General features: G+C 35.9%; 1 pseudogene; it reads left to right on the top strand.

Moving 5' to 3' along the window:
- Positions 1-349: 349 nt before the first annotated feature.
- LOC108306751 lies at positions 350-1,981 on the top strand (annotated as a pseudogene).
- Positions 1,982-16,440: the final 14,459 nt, after the last annotated feature.

Consider the following 16,440-nt stretch of genomic DNA (forward strand, 5'->3'; position numbering starts at 1 on the left):
GTAGAAATAACAAAGGGCATAAAGGCCATATGGTTTAAAGGTATTACATACATGTATTTGGAGACCCAGAGGAGAAAGAAAAAATGAAGCAGAAATAGTATTTGAAGAGATATTGACTGAGAAGTGTCCAAAAATGATAAAATATATTAGGTCACAGATTCAAAAAGTGCTATGAACAGAATAAGAGGGATAATTGCAAAGAAAATTGCATGTGGGCATACACTAGTAAATCCCTGAAAACCAAAAGCAAGGAGAATATTTCTTTGATTTTAAAATTTTTAATTTACAGAGTGGAGGTGGTCATTTGAGCACAGCCACCTGGTAGCCACCCATCCCCACTGAGCCTCCTATGGAAGCCTGGGCCCGCTTCACAGCTTTCTCCCTTTGTCTTATAACCGTGTCCACCAACGAGAATGCTAATATACCAGCTGCCCATCTTAACAGATTCAAGAACAAGGGAAAAGACAGTACAGAAATGAGTCATCACAGAACAGAAGTCAATGCAGAGGTGAAGAAAGCTAAGAAGGATGACCAGATGCTGACGAGGAGAAATGTAAGTTTATTTCCTGATGATGCTACTTCTCCGCTACAGGAAATCCACAACAACTAGGGCACTGTAAATTGATCTGTTATGACATTGTCAAAGTCACAAATAGCAACAACATGGAAAATCAGCTCCAAGCTACTCAAGCTGCCAGGAAACTACTTTCTAGAGAAAATACAACCCCCCATAGACAACATAAGCTGGGCTGGTTTGATTCCAAAATCTCCTTTTTGGGCAGAACTGATTGTAGTCCCATTCAGTTTGAATCTGCTTGGGCACTCACTAACATTGCTGCTGGGACATCAGAACAAATCAAGGCTGTGGTAGACAGAGGTGCCGGATGGCATTCGTTTTTCTGTTGGCATCTCCCCGTGCTTACATCAGTGAACAAGCTGTATGTGTTCTAGGAAACATTGTAGGTGATAGCTCAGTGTTCTAAGACTTGGTTATTAAGTATGGTGTAGTTGACCCACTGTTGGCTCTTCTTGCAGTTCCTGATATATCATCTTTAGCATGCGGTTACTTACATAATCTTACCTGGACACTCAAATTTTTGCTGCAACAAGAATCCTGCACCCCCGTTAGATGCTGTAGAGCAGATTCTTCCTACCTTAGTTCGGCTCCTGCATCATGATGATCCAGAAGTATTAGCAGATACCTGCTGGGCTACTTCCTACCTTACTGATGATCCAAATGAATGAATTGACATGGTCGTGAAAACAGCAGTTCCGCCCCAACTTGTGAAGCTTCTAGGAGCTTCTGAATTGCCAATTGTGACTCCTGCACTAAGAGCCATAGGGAATATTGTCACTGGTACAGATGAACAGACACCGGTTGTGATCAATGCAGGAGCACTCGCCGTCTTTCCCAGCCTGCTCACCAACCCCAAAACTAACATTCAGAAGGAAGCTACCTGAACAATATCAAACATCACAGCTGACCATCAGGACCAGATACAGCAAGCTGCGACTCATGGATCAGTCCCATTTCCTTGTCAGTGTTCTCTCTAAGGCAGATTTTAAGACACAAAAGGAAGCTGTATGGGCCGTGACCAACTATATCAGTGGTAGAACAGTTGAACAGATTGTATACCTCATCCACTGTGGTATAATCAAACTGTTGATGAGCCTCTTAACTGCAAAAGATACCATGATTATTCTGGTTATCCTGGATGCCATTTCAAATACCTTTCAGGCTGCTGAGAAACTAGGTGAAACTGAGAAACTTAGTATAATGATTGAAGAATGTGGAGGCTTAGACAAAATTGAAGCTCTACAAAACCATGAAAACGAGTCTGCGTATAAGGCTTCGTTAAACTTAATTGAGAAGTATTTCTCTGCAGAGGAAGAGGAAGATGAAAATGTTGTGCCAGAAACTACCTCTGAGGGCTAGACCTTCCAAGTTCAGGATAGGACTCCTGGGGCCTTTAACTTTTAGATCATGTACCTGAGGCATAAATTTGTTGTGTACTATGTTTGGTATTTTGTCATCTTGTTTCCCTATGAAGAACTCTTTCTAAATGTGGTTTGTTATTGTAGCACTTTTTACACTGAAACTATACTTAAACATTTCCAACTGTACATACTGTATGAAGCTTGTCCTCTGGCTAGATTTCTTATTTCTATCTGGAATTTCCTATCTTGCAGCCTCCTGTAAATAAACATTAAAATCCACCCTTTGAAATTTTATTTTAATTAATACATAATAAAACAGCTGGAGAAAAAAAAAAGACTACATACTTTTTCAAATGCATAGAGTTATTAACCAAAATTGATCACTGATAATTAGAACTCAGTGATCATTTTGCTGCCTTGAAAAAGGCCAGAGCTATAAATGTCTTTCTGTCAATTGTAGATTTCTACCAGATGAGCCTACTTGACAATGCCAGTCAAGATGCTGGTGCTCCCAGAGACAAGCCAGGTAAGAATATCATCTTAGACAGAGTTTTTCTGTGTAATATTTTATATTATGAATGTAGAAGAATGAATGAAAAAGAAAGAAAAAAAGAAAGCATAATCTTTAACTTCCTCCATACACCTTTTTACTTTCACTCCAACAAGAGCTTATTCCTTTTTAAATTTTTGATTTTGAAAATGTATTTAAATAGTCATAGTTCCTTGACACTTACTGGATAGACTTTTATATCTTAATGTATCATCAAGGCCACTAAGAATTCCTATATGTTTAAATATATATATATTTACTTTTTATATTCTTTCCTCCATCCCACAAGGAATAATTTAAATAGCATACACAATGCTATATGTAGTTGACATTTCAGTTGAAAATAAGTAGTGCTAACGATTGGGAAAGAATCACAGGAAAGGAGTGGTACCCCAAGTTCTTTAAGCCAACAATATCATGGAAATAACACTGAACTAGGAATCAGGAAACCAGGTTCTATTTCTGGCTGTGTTCCTAAGTAACTTTAGGCAGTTTTCATAGCCTTTCTTGGCACATTTTCTCATCTGTTAAATAATCTCTTTAGTTCCTTCAAATTCAAATATTCTATGATGTAATGTAGGACTTTTTAACAAAACATATGTGATATATATTCCAGGAAATCTTCCTACAAATTTTTCATTCAAGCTTATATCATTCGATGCTAAATGATAAATTTAAAATAGATAACAAGCAAGTGGTAATGATCAAAGTCTGAGACCAGCCTAGTCTCCAACTACTATTTTCTAACATAGTTGCCTGAACACATAAATAATGTATACCTGCTGTTTAATGATACTTCCTAGTAAGTTCCCATGGACTTTGACATTTATGCCTTCAAAGATAATCATTGACTTTTTTTTCTCTCGCTGACTCTGCCGTCATGGAAATATAGAAACATTTTTTAATCTATTAATTCTACTAAGAACTATGCCATTTGTTTCTTAAAGATTTCACTGAAATTTTATATGCTTAACGTGAGAATCAGGCATCATACCACTTTTAAAAAATCTCCTCCTGATTAGGTCTTTGCATTATGTTAGTGGCATCTAATCACTCAACCTTCAAATTAAAAAATACCTTTACTTGACAGATTCTCAGAGCCGTACCATTACATAAACTGCTTATAAATTATTTACTTAAATTGAATTGCTTGTAAATTATAATTTTACATAATCTGGGAAAAAATAGAAATACCATTTTGAAAGATTTTCCTCAGAGAGACATTCTTTTATGTAACAGTTTCAGTATGTTTCCTTGACAACATTGTTCCTAAGAATGTCTTGTTGAGGCAGTAAAGAATCTGCAGTAAATGATTGATATCTATTTTAAAAATAGAAAATATGAACATGCCATATGTAGCTAAACATGTCATTATAATCATACAACCAAGTGTAGGTCATCAACATATAGTAAAAGCTATATTAAATACTGTTTATTTAAAAAAATAAAATTCACCAAAACAAATCTTTGGAAACTAGATGAAATAATAGTTTCCAGAATAAACAAATGTATGAATGCCACAGGTGCTCTAAGTGTAATTGATGTAGTTCTCAACCTTTTCCATAATTGTCTTCAACTGAGCTTGTCATTCACTGAGGCATGCATTCATTATTGAGCTGTGTACTGTACCAGGTGCTGAACTTTCACTGGTAAACATCTCCTTGAAAAGTGGTAAGTGAATGGAGAAAATAAACATCTATTCTGTGTGGCAAATAGAGTTCACATTCTGCCTTTGTCTCATATTTAACAGATCCAGGCTGTGAGACACATCAAAAAATTACTTAGACCCTTCTGCCACAGGGTGGAACTAACAAACATCTGTTTTCTAGATAATTTCCTAAGGAGTGTTCTCATGCTATAACCTAATATTTAATCTAATATAGGTGCTTGGTATTTTATTTTGGAGTCATGGAAAATAAAAGACAACCAAACTTTCCAATTGTGGGAGGAAGTATAGTAAGAATGTATTTCTCATTTAAATTACTTTTTATAAAAGCACATGCATGCCTAATCCACTACAGCTGAATGGTAACATAACATGACTATTTCAATACACTCTGTTATGACTAAGACTTACAGCTGATCCAACAATTACAAGACCATCACCGCAAATTAGGAAATGGAACTGTTGATGGGCATTATAAAATGGAATAAGAGAAGATGCCCCTGGCCTAAAATCACAGCTCTAAAATCAGCTCAGGGTATGAACTAGTCAAGATGATACACTGACTTGGCAAGTAATTAATTCTTTCTACTCCAAAGAGATGGGTAAAATGCATTTTTTAAAAATGACATGTATTTAAATACATGATGGACTTCTCTACCAACTTGACAGGGAATAAAAGCCAAATGCTAAGCAGAAGTCAAAGCAGATTATCTGTTCCAGAAATTGTAACGCAAGCAATAGATGCTGAGAGCAAGAGGAACTTTAAAAATCCTCCACAAAAAAATAAGTTGCTGAATCTCTAGCCCTAATTTCCACCCAACTGTGAGAGAGGGCTATAAAACATAGGGGGGTGGGCGTGGCTACCAAATGTTACAAGGAGCCATAGCTCATGCTGTGCTGCAGGCATAGTGTGCCTGAACTGAATCTTTCAAAGGCTTTTCAACTGGAAACTGAAGAACTTGGTTCAGAATGGAATCAAGAATATAAATTATTCAATTATAAACATACCTGCACAAGTATGTTCATTGCAGCACTTGTCACAATAGAAAAGACATGGAATCAACCCAAATGACCATCAATGACAGACTGGATAAAGAAAATGTAGTACATATATACCTTGGAATACTAAGCAGCCATAAAAAGAAGCAAGATCATGTTCTTTGCAGGGACATGGATGAAGCTGGAAGCCATTATCCTCAGCAAGTTAACACAAGAACAGAAAACCAAACACTACATGTTCTCACTTATAAGTGGGAGCTGAACAATAAGAACACATGGACACAGGGAGGGGAACAACACAACTGGGGCAGGGAGGTGAAGGGGAGCATCAGGATAAATAGCTAATGCATGCCAGGCCTAATACCTTAATACCTAGGTGATGGGTTGGTAGGCGAAGCAAACCACCATGACACATATTTATCTATGTAACAAACCTGCACATCCTGCATATTTACACTGGAAGATGAATAAAACAATATAAAATAAAATAAAAACTGTTGAAGGCAACTGCAAATCCTCTTACCAAGAAGACTGAGTTCAGAAAGTGACTTTCAGCATCCATGAAACTGTGGCAGGCTGACTGGTAGCTTGAAAGTAAAGTAAAATCTCAATCTCTTCACAGTTCTAGGCAGTCATCTCTTTCTTTCGTTTATATTCTACAATCTTGATTTTCACTTAGTAATATGTTTCTTTCTAGTGCCCTTCAGCTGAATCATTAGTGATTTTTTTCTATCTGCTCCCAAAGCCTATTATGACATAGGGACGCTATCCTTTTTAGTAAGTTATTCTTTTCTTTATTGTTTAATTTAATAGCATCTAGGAAATGTACTAGGTACTCTTTTTAAAATTTTATACATATTAACTCTCTTAAGTAAAAAGGGCCCAAAGCATCACAGTGTAGACATCACAGTATGGGAATCATAGTGTAGACCCTGTGGATAAGCCAGAGTAGGATATGCAAAAGGACCCCTGGTATTTGGAGGGTAGATTATTGATGGGTTTTGTAAGTGTTTGCATCTATAAAATTGAGCACAGTTCTCATTATTGGCTCAGTCACTCTCATAAAAACGTCTAGGGATTTTTATAGAGAGATGCATTGATAAATGGGCTGATACATACATACATACATACAAACATACATAGATGTAGGTATAGAGGCAAAAATATAGATTTAAAATATAGATTTCTATATATATAGATAGGTAGACCCAAGTTGACTTTAGACCAGGATTCTTATGGAAAAAACAAAGAAGAAACCACTTTATAGAAAACTGATGACATTAGGCTTATTTTTGTCTCTTTTGCCTCAGGATGCAAAATTTGCATTCTGCTTGTAAAGCATGATATGATTCTGATAGCACTCTGTAAGAATTCTATTATGGTAGGCATTGTATGGCAGCATAAAAAGAATCTTTAGTTTTATCATAAACAACAGTGTCCTTTGTACTACTGTTCTGCATTTCATGCTTTTCCAAAGGATGAAATCTTAACTTACATGAAGAATAAATTCCATTATCGTCATAAAATTTACAAGTAATTCTTCAATAGGAACTGTTTTATGTAGTAATTTCTCCTTGAGCGTTAAATATATATGTTATCAACTAACACAACTTTTCATAAATATATCTATTTCACAAAGCAAAGTACTTGTATGCAAACTATCTGCAGAACCTTTCCATCAGTTTTTACTTGACATCAATAGAAATGAATTTTCCTTCAGTTCAATCATCATGGATAAGTTATATTGCTATACCTTTTTTCTTCCCTGTACTGTCTAATATAGCCTGCAAGACCCTATATTTTATACCTTCATGACATACTACATGATGCTTAGCATGCAGAAAGGAACAATAATTGTCTTCACTGCATGTGCCATCCACTAAATAATACTGGTCAGCAGTCTGTTGTTATTTCTTATTCATTTAATTATCCAAACAACATACATTTATTGAGCACACAGTATGTCCCAGGCTACGTAGATAAATGAAACAATCATGATTCTTGCTGTCATTGAGGTTACAGACTAGTTCTTAGAAAAAAATATGACCCAAGAAAAATTTATGATTGATTTTCTTTAATAAGTCTCGTCCATCAAACAGCTAAAATTATAAATTGCTTTCCCATAATGCATATGTTATTTTCTTCAAAAACAAAACTACACAAGCATTAACACCAATTGTCTCTATGATTTAGGAGAAAAAGACAGTAAGAAAGATTATAAAACTCTGCCATCTTATTACAAAAATAAATCTCCTAAGCACATATATAAACCATACTGAGTTTCTCAGGAGGCCAAACAATAATGCTTTTGAAGCCTTTTGATGACTATATATCTTCAATGTCACTAAAATTTGGGAATGATGTCAAAATCTCCTGAGAGTTCAGATAAATTATTATAATATCATAATGAAACCTGCCATGATACATCCCAACACTTGCTATGGTTGTGCCTTTTACCTGGAAATAAAGCTTTTTTTCTCTGACAGCAAAGATTATTTTTCTTGACGCTACCAACAAAAATCAAGAAAAGCTGACGGTGCACTAGTTCCATGGTGTGGCTGTCACAGTTCAATGGAAATCTAGGATCAAAACTTATAGTTTCAATCAGGGACTTCATTCCAGGTAAAGCTGATGAACTCTATAAGCCCCTTGTGAGTGTGTATGCTCAGGACACAACTTAGCCATCCAAGGCACCTGTTCATGCACAGAGACGTAGCTACGGAGAACCACACATACTGTAATTAGAAAGTATGGTCAAAGAACAAACCAACATACTAAAGTAATTATTCTCAAAGTCAGTAGTGGAAGAGAACAAAAAGATCAGAAGACATAGACATTTCAAATTATACAGACTGCCTTGTCTAAAAAGTGCAAACTGGTCTTTAAAAAAAAAGTTTGTTTTTAATACCAAATGTGTGCATTTCCCTTCAAATTTTTGACTATAAGTGTCCTTTCTAATTATATGTTTGTGCACAGTGTCAAATTCCCCTGAAGTCTTTTTTTGTGGTTAACAGCCTATGCACTATCTCCTCTTAATTACTGCTCATGCTCCCTCAGTGTGAATAATGCCTCAAGCAGATGGTGTCTCCTCCTATGAAGCAAGCATTTGGCCAAAACAGAACAACAGAGACAATTTCCAGTCTGATGGGTACTCTTCAGTCTGATTGCCTCTCTTTATCTTAATTTCTTAGGGATCTGGCATTGTTGAGACTCTTTTGTCAGATCTGTGTGTTCCTCACCCCTAAGCAGCACCATCTCATAGACAGAGAAACATACTTCAGTAGTTCAAGAATTCCAGAACTTTATAGTCACAAAAAATCATATTAATACAATGTTCTATTTATGTGATACCTGTTTAATATCAAATAATACAATTCAATATAAGCCAAAGAAATCATTTCTAAAATTCAAATGCAGAGAAATGTCATTTAAACTCTAAAATTCTGGTCAGTCATGGTGTCTCATAGCTATAATTCCAGCACTTTGGGATACAAAAGAAGGAGAATCACTTGAGCCCAGGGTCAATGTAAAACATTACTGTTCCTAACGATTACCTTTGAAGTGATCACCAATAGTATTAGTCACAGTCATCAGTACATTCATAGTAAAAAATATTGCTTAATGTACTTTGGCGGTTTCTAATACACAGCAAATAAGGAAACTGAAAGTAATCACATTACAATACAATATAACAAGGTATATATAGTGGAAAATAGAACATTCTAACGAAATTAAGTTTCCACTTTGTAAAGGCAATATATGAGCCAAGTTGGGAGAGATGAATGTTTAGAAACCATAAATAATCCTTTCAACCCATGACAGGCAATTATACTTGCACACAAATGGATGATTTTTAAATGAACAAAGATTTATTTTTTGTGCAATTACCTTACAAAATACCTAGTTTATGCCGTCAAAAAACCATTTATTTGATACAGAAATGACCTTTGAGGTAATATTTTCATCCTAGGAAAATCTTCCCAGCCATTGAAAATACTTTTAATCAAGCAAAGCTTCTATATTCCAAATTCCACAATTAACCATTTCCTATAAATGTACTTTCATGCCAAAAACCTAGCCCATGAGTAGAAGTGCAAATTAGACAATAGAAACATTCAAAGAAGCAACATCACCAGTTACTCTTAATCTCACTCTCTCTGGTATCTCTAGTTCCAATTCAGTAGACAGAAAAGCCACTCACTCTCACTATAGCTAAATAGTGAAAAGATCATTTGCCCTTGGCTTGCTCAAATCTCACTACCTTTGCACTCTTCCAACACAAACTTCATTGCCTTACTTGGTTCTTCATTTATTCTACACCTATTTATTAAGTATCTAGTTTGTACCAGAAATTTTCCTGAAAAGTAAATACTCAAGCGAACAAAAGCTAACATGATCTAGCAGAGAAGATAGACATAAACTAACAAAAACACACAGTCGAGGTAAAATCACTATCATGATTAAGCATCATGAAGGAAAGGCATACAATGTCATGTTAGTTTATGACAAGAGGATTTGTTGCAGTCAGGGAGGAGAGCTAGGGTTTCTCCGAAAGAGAAAGTGACCCTTGGTGGACATTTGAATTTGTCTGATGGGCAGGCGGGAGGAGAACAGATGAAGCATCTCAGGAAGAAGGAAGAGAATGCACAGCATGAGAAATGGGGAAGGGGAGTAGCAAGAAAAGAAAAAAATAGGGAGGGGGACACAGAAGCCACTGTAGTCATTCAGGAGAGAAGATGGTAGCTAAACAGGGCAATGGCAGTAATAATGATCTAGAGGTAGAGAAAGAAAATAGTGAGAGATATTCAAGTTGTAAAGCTTCCAAAGCTTGGGTATGGCTTGGATATAGAATGTAAAGGTCCAGGAGGTATTAGGGTGACTCTAGGTTTCTGGCTTTGGTAATATCTGGAATATGACAATGTTTACTGAGATAGAAGACAGGAGACAAGGACTAGGTTTGATAAGGAAGTCAGACAGAAAGGAGGAGAGAATTTAAGAGCTGATATGGACAAAATTTTCATACCTCATTGAGGTAAAGTTGTCAGCATGGTAATTAGGCAGATGGTCTGGGTCCTAGAGAAAAGAGTTGGCTGGAACTACTTATTTGTGAGTCTTTTACATATGGGTAAAAATTGAATGTTAATGTGGATTCCATCTTCAGTGCAAGAGTCCAGAGGGGAGAAAGAGATCCTAGGCTCCACCTTTGAGGAAACCCACATTTAGTGGCTTAAGAGGTGAGAATGAGTTTGTAAAGGTAACCTCTATTCCTTTGGTTGCCTTCTTAAAACCATATGATTAAAAAAGCAACCAAGAGAATGAGGTGCCATGAAAGCCAAGGAAAAGGAATGTGTAAGGAATGGTGGAAATAAAATACTCAAAAACTAGGGAAAGGTTAAGAAAGATGAGGACTGATAAATGTCCTGGGAAGGTGATTACTGACTATGTGAGAGCTGTATTGGTACAGTAATATGAGATGGGTGGATGCCAGGAAGGACTGCATAAAAAACTGAATGGGAGATACAGAAATTGAGAAAAATGTCCACTGCAAATGGCCTTCTGAACTCCAGGTTGGCCTACCCCTCACAGCCCTGGTCTTCCTAAAGTTTTACAGGACTTCGACAAGGCTTCACATTCATTCACATCAGGCCAGAAATCCTAGTTCTCCATCCACAACCCATTTAGGAGTCACATACACCAGAGCTACTGAGTCAGACTCTCTAGCTGTAGAAATTTGGCTTTGGTTGATGTTGCTGGAATTAGACACTGGCTCTAGCCTTACGCCACAACCCAGTGTGCCCAAACTTGAGCCGTTCATATACAACTGCCACAATTATCATCAGGTACAGGCACTCCCTGTACTATCCTTTGCTTACTGTCATTCTTTGAATTGGCGCACTTTGAAATATAAATTAGTTTATTATTAAAGGGAAATTTAATGGCAAGACCATGAATAAAAAGCCATCGTTGGCCATAAATGGCAGGTTATTGTAACTAAATAAAAAACAATGAAACTAAAACATTATTAAATTTCAGCTAGATACCTTTGCCCATACTCTAAATAAATTATAGGTGAGGGGTGCTGATTAGCAAGGGAGTGTTAAAATATAGTCATCCCAAAACATAGTTGAATGTTTTTATTAGGTGATATGCTTATTTTTTGTGTGAGTTCTAAAACTGTGATGTTTTCTGTCTACAGATTCAGAATAAAAAAATAGATACAACATTCTTTTCTAGTTTGCTTTAAATTATGAGGCTATTACACTGTCTTATCTCATAATTGTCATTAAAAATGCTTATAATCTCCTTCCCATAAGATTATCCAGGTAATTAATACTTGTCACGGCCCACAGTTATTTATCCTTAGGGGTCAAATTTAAAGAATTTAGCACAGTAACACAAGGTGTCTATTCATTCAGGAAATATTTAGTGAGCACCTTGCACATTCCATGTATTGCTGGGGTTCAGGCAGAATAAGACTAAGTCCTGTAATCAAGGAGTTTGCTACTAAGAGAGGAGATAAGCATGAAACAAGTAATGATTCAGAGTCAAAAGGACAATAAAGTTCAGAAAAGGGAGGAATTAACTGTGTAACTATACGGGCTGGGCAGGATGGGGCTGGGGGCAGGTTATCAGGAAAATTACCAGAAAAGATTTACACACACTCTCCAGATTATCTTTGCTTATTTTTTGAGAAATTTTAACTGTGCATGTGCTGAGAGCTACTGGATATATTTCTCATGTAAATTCCCCCTTACGTATTTAGTATAGAATCTTTGTTTTATTCTAGTTCAAAGGTTCATTCATATTTGTTGGTAGTTTTGTTTTTCTCCTGGGAGAAGTAGCATTTTCAATTCCAAGGAAGCATGGCCTGGCTGGAGAACACTATGGTAGGAGTCAGGAAACTCTTGTCCTCTGCTCACTATCCATGTCACCTTGTGGAAATCACAGTATTTTTGAACTGCAATTTCTTCTTTTAAAAAATAAGGATAATAAAAGCTGAAATGCTTTTATTACAAGTAGCTAGAAATCCTACTTTCTGCATAATTTATAGTGAAAGGGAAAAATGCTTAAGAGGAATAATTTAATTAAAAATAAACAATCTAAGTTACAAAATGATTAGCAGATAATTATGACTTGATATCAGACTTATGATATCCAAAATAGCTACCTTAAGGGAAAGGATTTAATCCAAATTTATTTCAGCTAATTTGAGGGAAAAATGTATTTCATTAAGACTAGAGATTGAAAACATATTACTTAATAGTCATTCTGTAATAAAGGCAAACTACATAAATGATACAAGGAGTATAAATGTACTTATTGTGAAAGGAAACAAACCTTTATAATTATATTTGATTCAAAAATGCATTGAGAAAAGTCTACTAAGATATATACCAAACTACTAATAGTGGTTATATATGAGGAAGTAAGCGGGTGGGTAAGTGGCTTGCATACAACGAAGGTCAACTGATGATGAGCAGCTGGAGGGAAAGTGTGGGAGAGATAAAGGCAGATTTTAACTTTTTATTCTATATAATTGTGTTCTTAGAATTTTACGATAAGGATTTTTCAGATATTATTTAGATAACTAAGACAAATTTTAAATAAGGATTCTGAGTTCAAAGAGGATTCTGAGTCCCTTTTTTACCAGACTATTGAAACAACAATAAACATACAATAAACATACAATAAACATACAATACGAATAAAGCAATAACAACGCAAAGAACAAGGCACTGTCATCAGCCCACAAAGGACTTCAACAAATTTTTAGGAAACAGTGGATTCAAGTAGATTGATGGATAAAACTAGAGGAAATGCTGTCTGTAGTGAAGTTAACCCAGTGACTGAACAAAGACCGGAAGGTGAGGGTGAGCACATACTCAGGCTAGCAGTGGGAACGGAATGGAACATAAGGGGTTTAACTATGCAGCAACCTGTGCTGGTCACCATCTCTGGTTCCTGTCTTAACCACACAGCCTTCTTAGGGGTGTTTATTCACAGGTAAAATACTTCATGCAGAGCAAGGGCAGAGGTCATCTCTAATGCAATCCAATAAACTGCAGATAAGCTTCCAGGGTACAAGTTGGTACTCTCAGATGAAAGCACTTATTTAGGCACTTAAGGATGCCCTTGCTGGCGTCTGCTTACAGAGTCTGAAAAGAAAGCTGCCAGTCAACAAGTCCTGCCCACAAACACAGAGCTCTCATTTAGATGAGAAACATAGAAAAAAACAGTTCTGCTTGCACAATAGCAGAAAATGTACATTGACTGTTAGTTTAGTCAAACTGTGCCCTTTATTCTTAAATATGAAAAAGTAATCAAGTTTCAGAAAAAATAAAGGATTTGAAGTTATCAAAGAAAGAGTAAAAAACATTCTAGAGTTGGAAATAGACAAATTTCAGATTGGAAGTTCTCCTTAGTCCCTGAGCAAATGAATGAGGAGAAGCCCATACCTAAAGACTTATTTGTAAAATTTCAGAATGCTCATAGTAAAATGAAGGATCTAAAAATTCATTGTAGTTTAGAAAGTTATGTCTCTAAAGAAATTATAATCATAATTTCATACACTGGCCCTCCACGACCGCCACCCTATGGCTACCAGCGGGGGCCTCTCCCTCCACCCAGACCCACTCCCCGGCCACCAGTTCCCCCTCGAGGCCCGCTTCGGGGCCCTCTCCCTCAGCCTTGGACTTCATCAGCCACACTGAAAATTATTTTAAACTTAGAATACTCAAACTATCAGTCAGGGAAGGGAAGGGTAAGATGGCATTTTTATACATGCAAGAAATCTTAGTTTTATTTGTTTTTTTTCTACACACAGTCTAACTTCTAACCAGATAAATATAAAACTTTACGCTATGCACCTCAGTTCCTTTTACCAAATACATCATATCTGGCTTTTAACAAAAAATTACAAAGCATGCTAAAATGAAAAAAAAAAATCACAGCTTGAAGAAACAGAGCAAACATTAGATCCAGATTTAGATATGGCAGAAATTTTAGAATTATCAGACTAGGGATTTAAAATAACTATGATTAACTTGTTAAGAGTTCTAATGGGAAAAGGGGGACAACATGCAAGAACAGATGGGTAACATAAGCAAGGAGATGGAAACTAAGAAAGAATCAAAAGGAAATGCTAGAAATAAAAACACTGTAACAGAAATAAAGACTGCCTTCTATGCGATCATCAGTAGACTGAACATGACTGAAGAAAGAATCAGTGAGATAAAGATATGTCAGTAAAAGAGTCTAAACTTAAAAGCAGAAAGAAAATTAGATGGAATCAAATGTCCAAGAACTTTGGTATAATTACAAGAGCTGTAACCTGCATAATGAGAATCCCAGAAAGAAAAGAAAGACAGAGAAAAGGAAAAAAATATTTGAAGTTATAATGGCTGATAATTTTCCAGAATCAATGACAGACACCAAACCACAAATTAACAAAAAGTACGAAGAACACCAAACGGGATAAATACTAAAAATTTGACAACTAAACATGTCATACTCAAATGCAGAAAATCAAAGACAGGGAGAAAAAAAAAAAAAAAGAAAAAAAAACCAAAAAAAAAAAAAAAAAAAAAAAAAAAAAAAAAACCACAGAAAAATGAAAACTATGCAGAAGAGTCGTGACTCTAAAATATTACTAACTAAAATGTGCAAGATTATGAGAAAATGTTGAAGAGTCAGAAAAAAATGTTTTATTTGGCCTTGATGCCATACTCTTCTCCAAGTGGCATGAGGGAGAGACAGAAATAAAAACTTATTATATAGACATAACGATGTAAATACTTTTTATTAATTTTCAGATTTAATAATTAGCCTATAGAAATGCACAATTTACAAAAGAAATTATAAATGTTTTCAATTTGACACATGCAGAGCTATAACTGCCAGAAGCTGATCAACGGGAAGACGGGTGTGTGGAAAAATTAGTGACTCTAAAACATCTGTCTTACATATCAGAGATACAAAGGAGAATATTGAAAGTGGATGTAAAGTTGGCCAGGCACAGTGGCTCATGCCTGTAATCCCAGCACTTTGGGAAGCTGAGGCAGGAGGATCATTTGAGCCCAGGAGTTCAAAACTAGCCTGGGCAACATGGAGAGACCCCATCTCTACCAAAATACTTTTTAAAATAGTCAGGCATGGCAGCATGCAACTTTAGTCCCAGATACTTGGGAGGCTGAAATGGGAGAATCACCTGAGTCTGAAAGTTGAGGCTGTGACCACATCACTGCACTCCAGCCTAGGTGACAGAGCAAGACCCTGTCTCAAAAAAATAAAATAAAGTGAATATTAAATAATATATATATGGATATTACTGGAAGTTGGAATGGGAACCAATAGATAATTTAATAAATTAGAAGGAATGGAAAGAAGGAAAATGGGGCAAAGTGGTGGAAATTATGCAAGGGAGACAAATGCATTCCTCAGAATGCAGGTAATGTCAGCAGCTCTTCTCTAGTGACCATAAATCAAAAAAATGAAGGAATTATCAAAGTATTTAAGTGATAAAGATAATGACTAGAATAACTAAAAACAGATGCAATTAAAATAATTGGTTGGCCCTGGTGAGCACGTGTGAGAATAGGGTGGAGTAAGTACAAAAAAAAAATCTCATTATGTATTTAAAACTATTCTGTCCTTTTTACTTTGTAACACAGACATATATTTCTCTGATAAGAATAAAACTTTAATGATTTTAAAAAGAAAGTTTTAAAATAAATTTTTAAAACCTTTAATATTGCAAGAGTCTTTTCATGAGAAGCCCAGTAAAGATGGTTTTAAATGGGCTTCATTCATCTAAGCTAGCAGCAGAGAACCCTACCAGAAAGGGTGATGCCCTTGGGTAGGCAGTCATTTTACCAGAACTTCAAACACCCAAAGAAGATAAAACAAACTTGACATATCCCTTAGCACAGTGTGTTCACTACTGAGAAAAAAGAAGCTGCCTAAGAAGTAGTAAGAGAGGATGTCCCACAGTGAAAACACTTCTCAACAAAGAACACTAAGAGAGAAAGATTAACATAGGAATTTGCCCATCAGGATGAATAAAAGCTAAGAAAGAAAAAAGAAACCTGGAGATATGCAGTATAAGATTGTACTGTGGATTGTGCTACAACTGAAGCTATTATTCAAGCATCGAGAATAGAAAGACACTCAACGTGCTTTAACTCTGAAAAATCAGAAGTATGTCACAAACTCACAATTACCAGTTAGTTATGGTAAGGTGACTAGTCTAATGCCTAGCCTTAAGTGGGCGTTCAGGTTTGCCAATAGA

The sequence above is a fragment of the Cebus imitator genome, unplaced genomic scaffold (genome assembly GCF_001604975.1).
Source record: "Cebus imitator isolate Cc_AM_T3 unplaced genomic scaffold, Cebus_imitator-1.0 Scaffold74, whole genome shotgun sequence".
Classification (NCBI taxonomy): Eukaryota; Metazoa; Chordata; class Mammalia; order Primates; family Cebidae; genus Cebus; species Cebus imitator.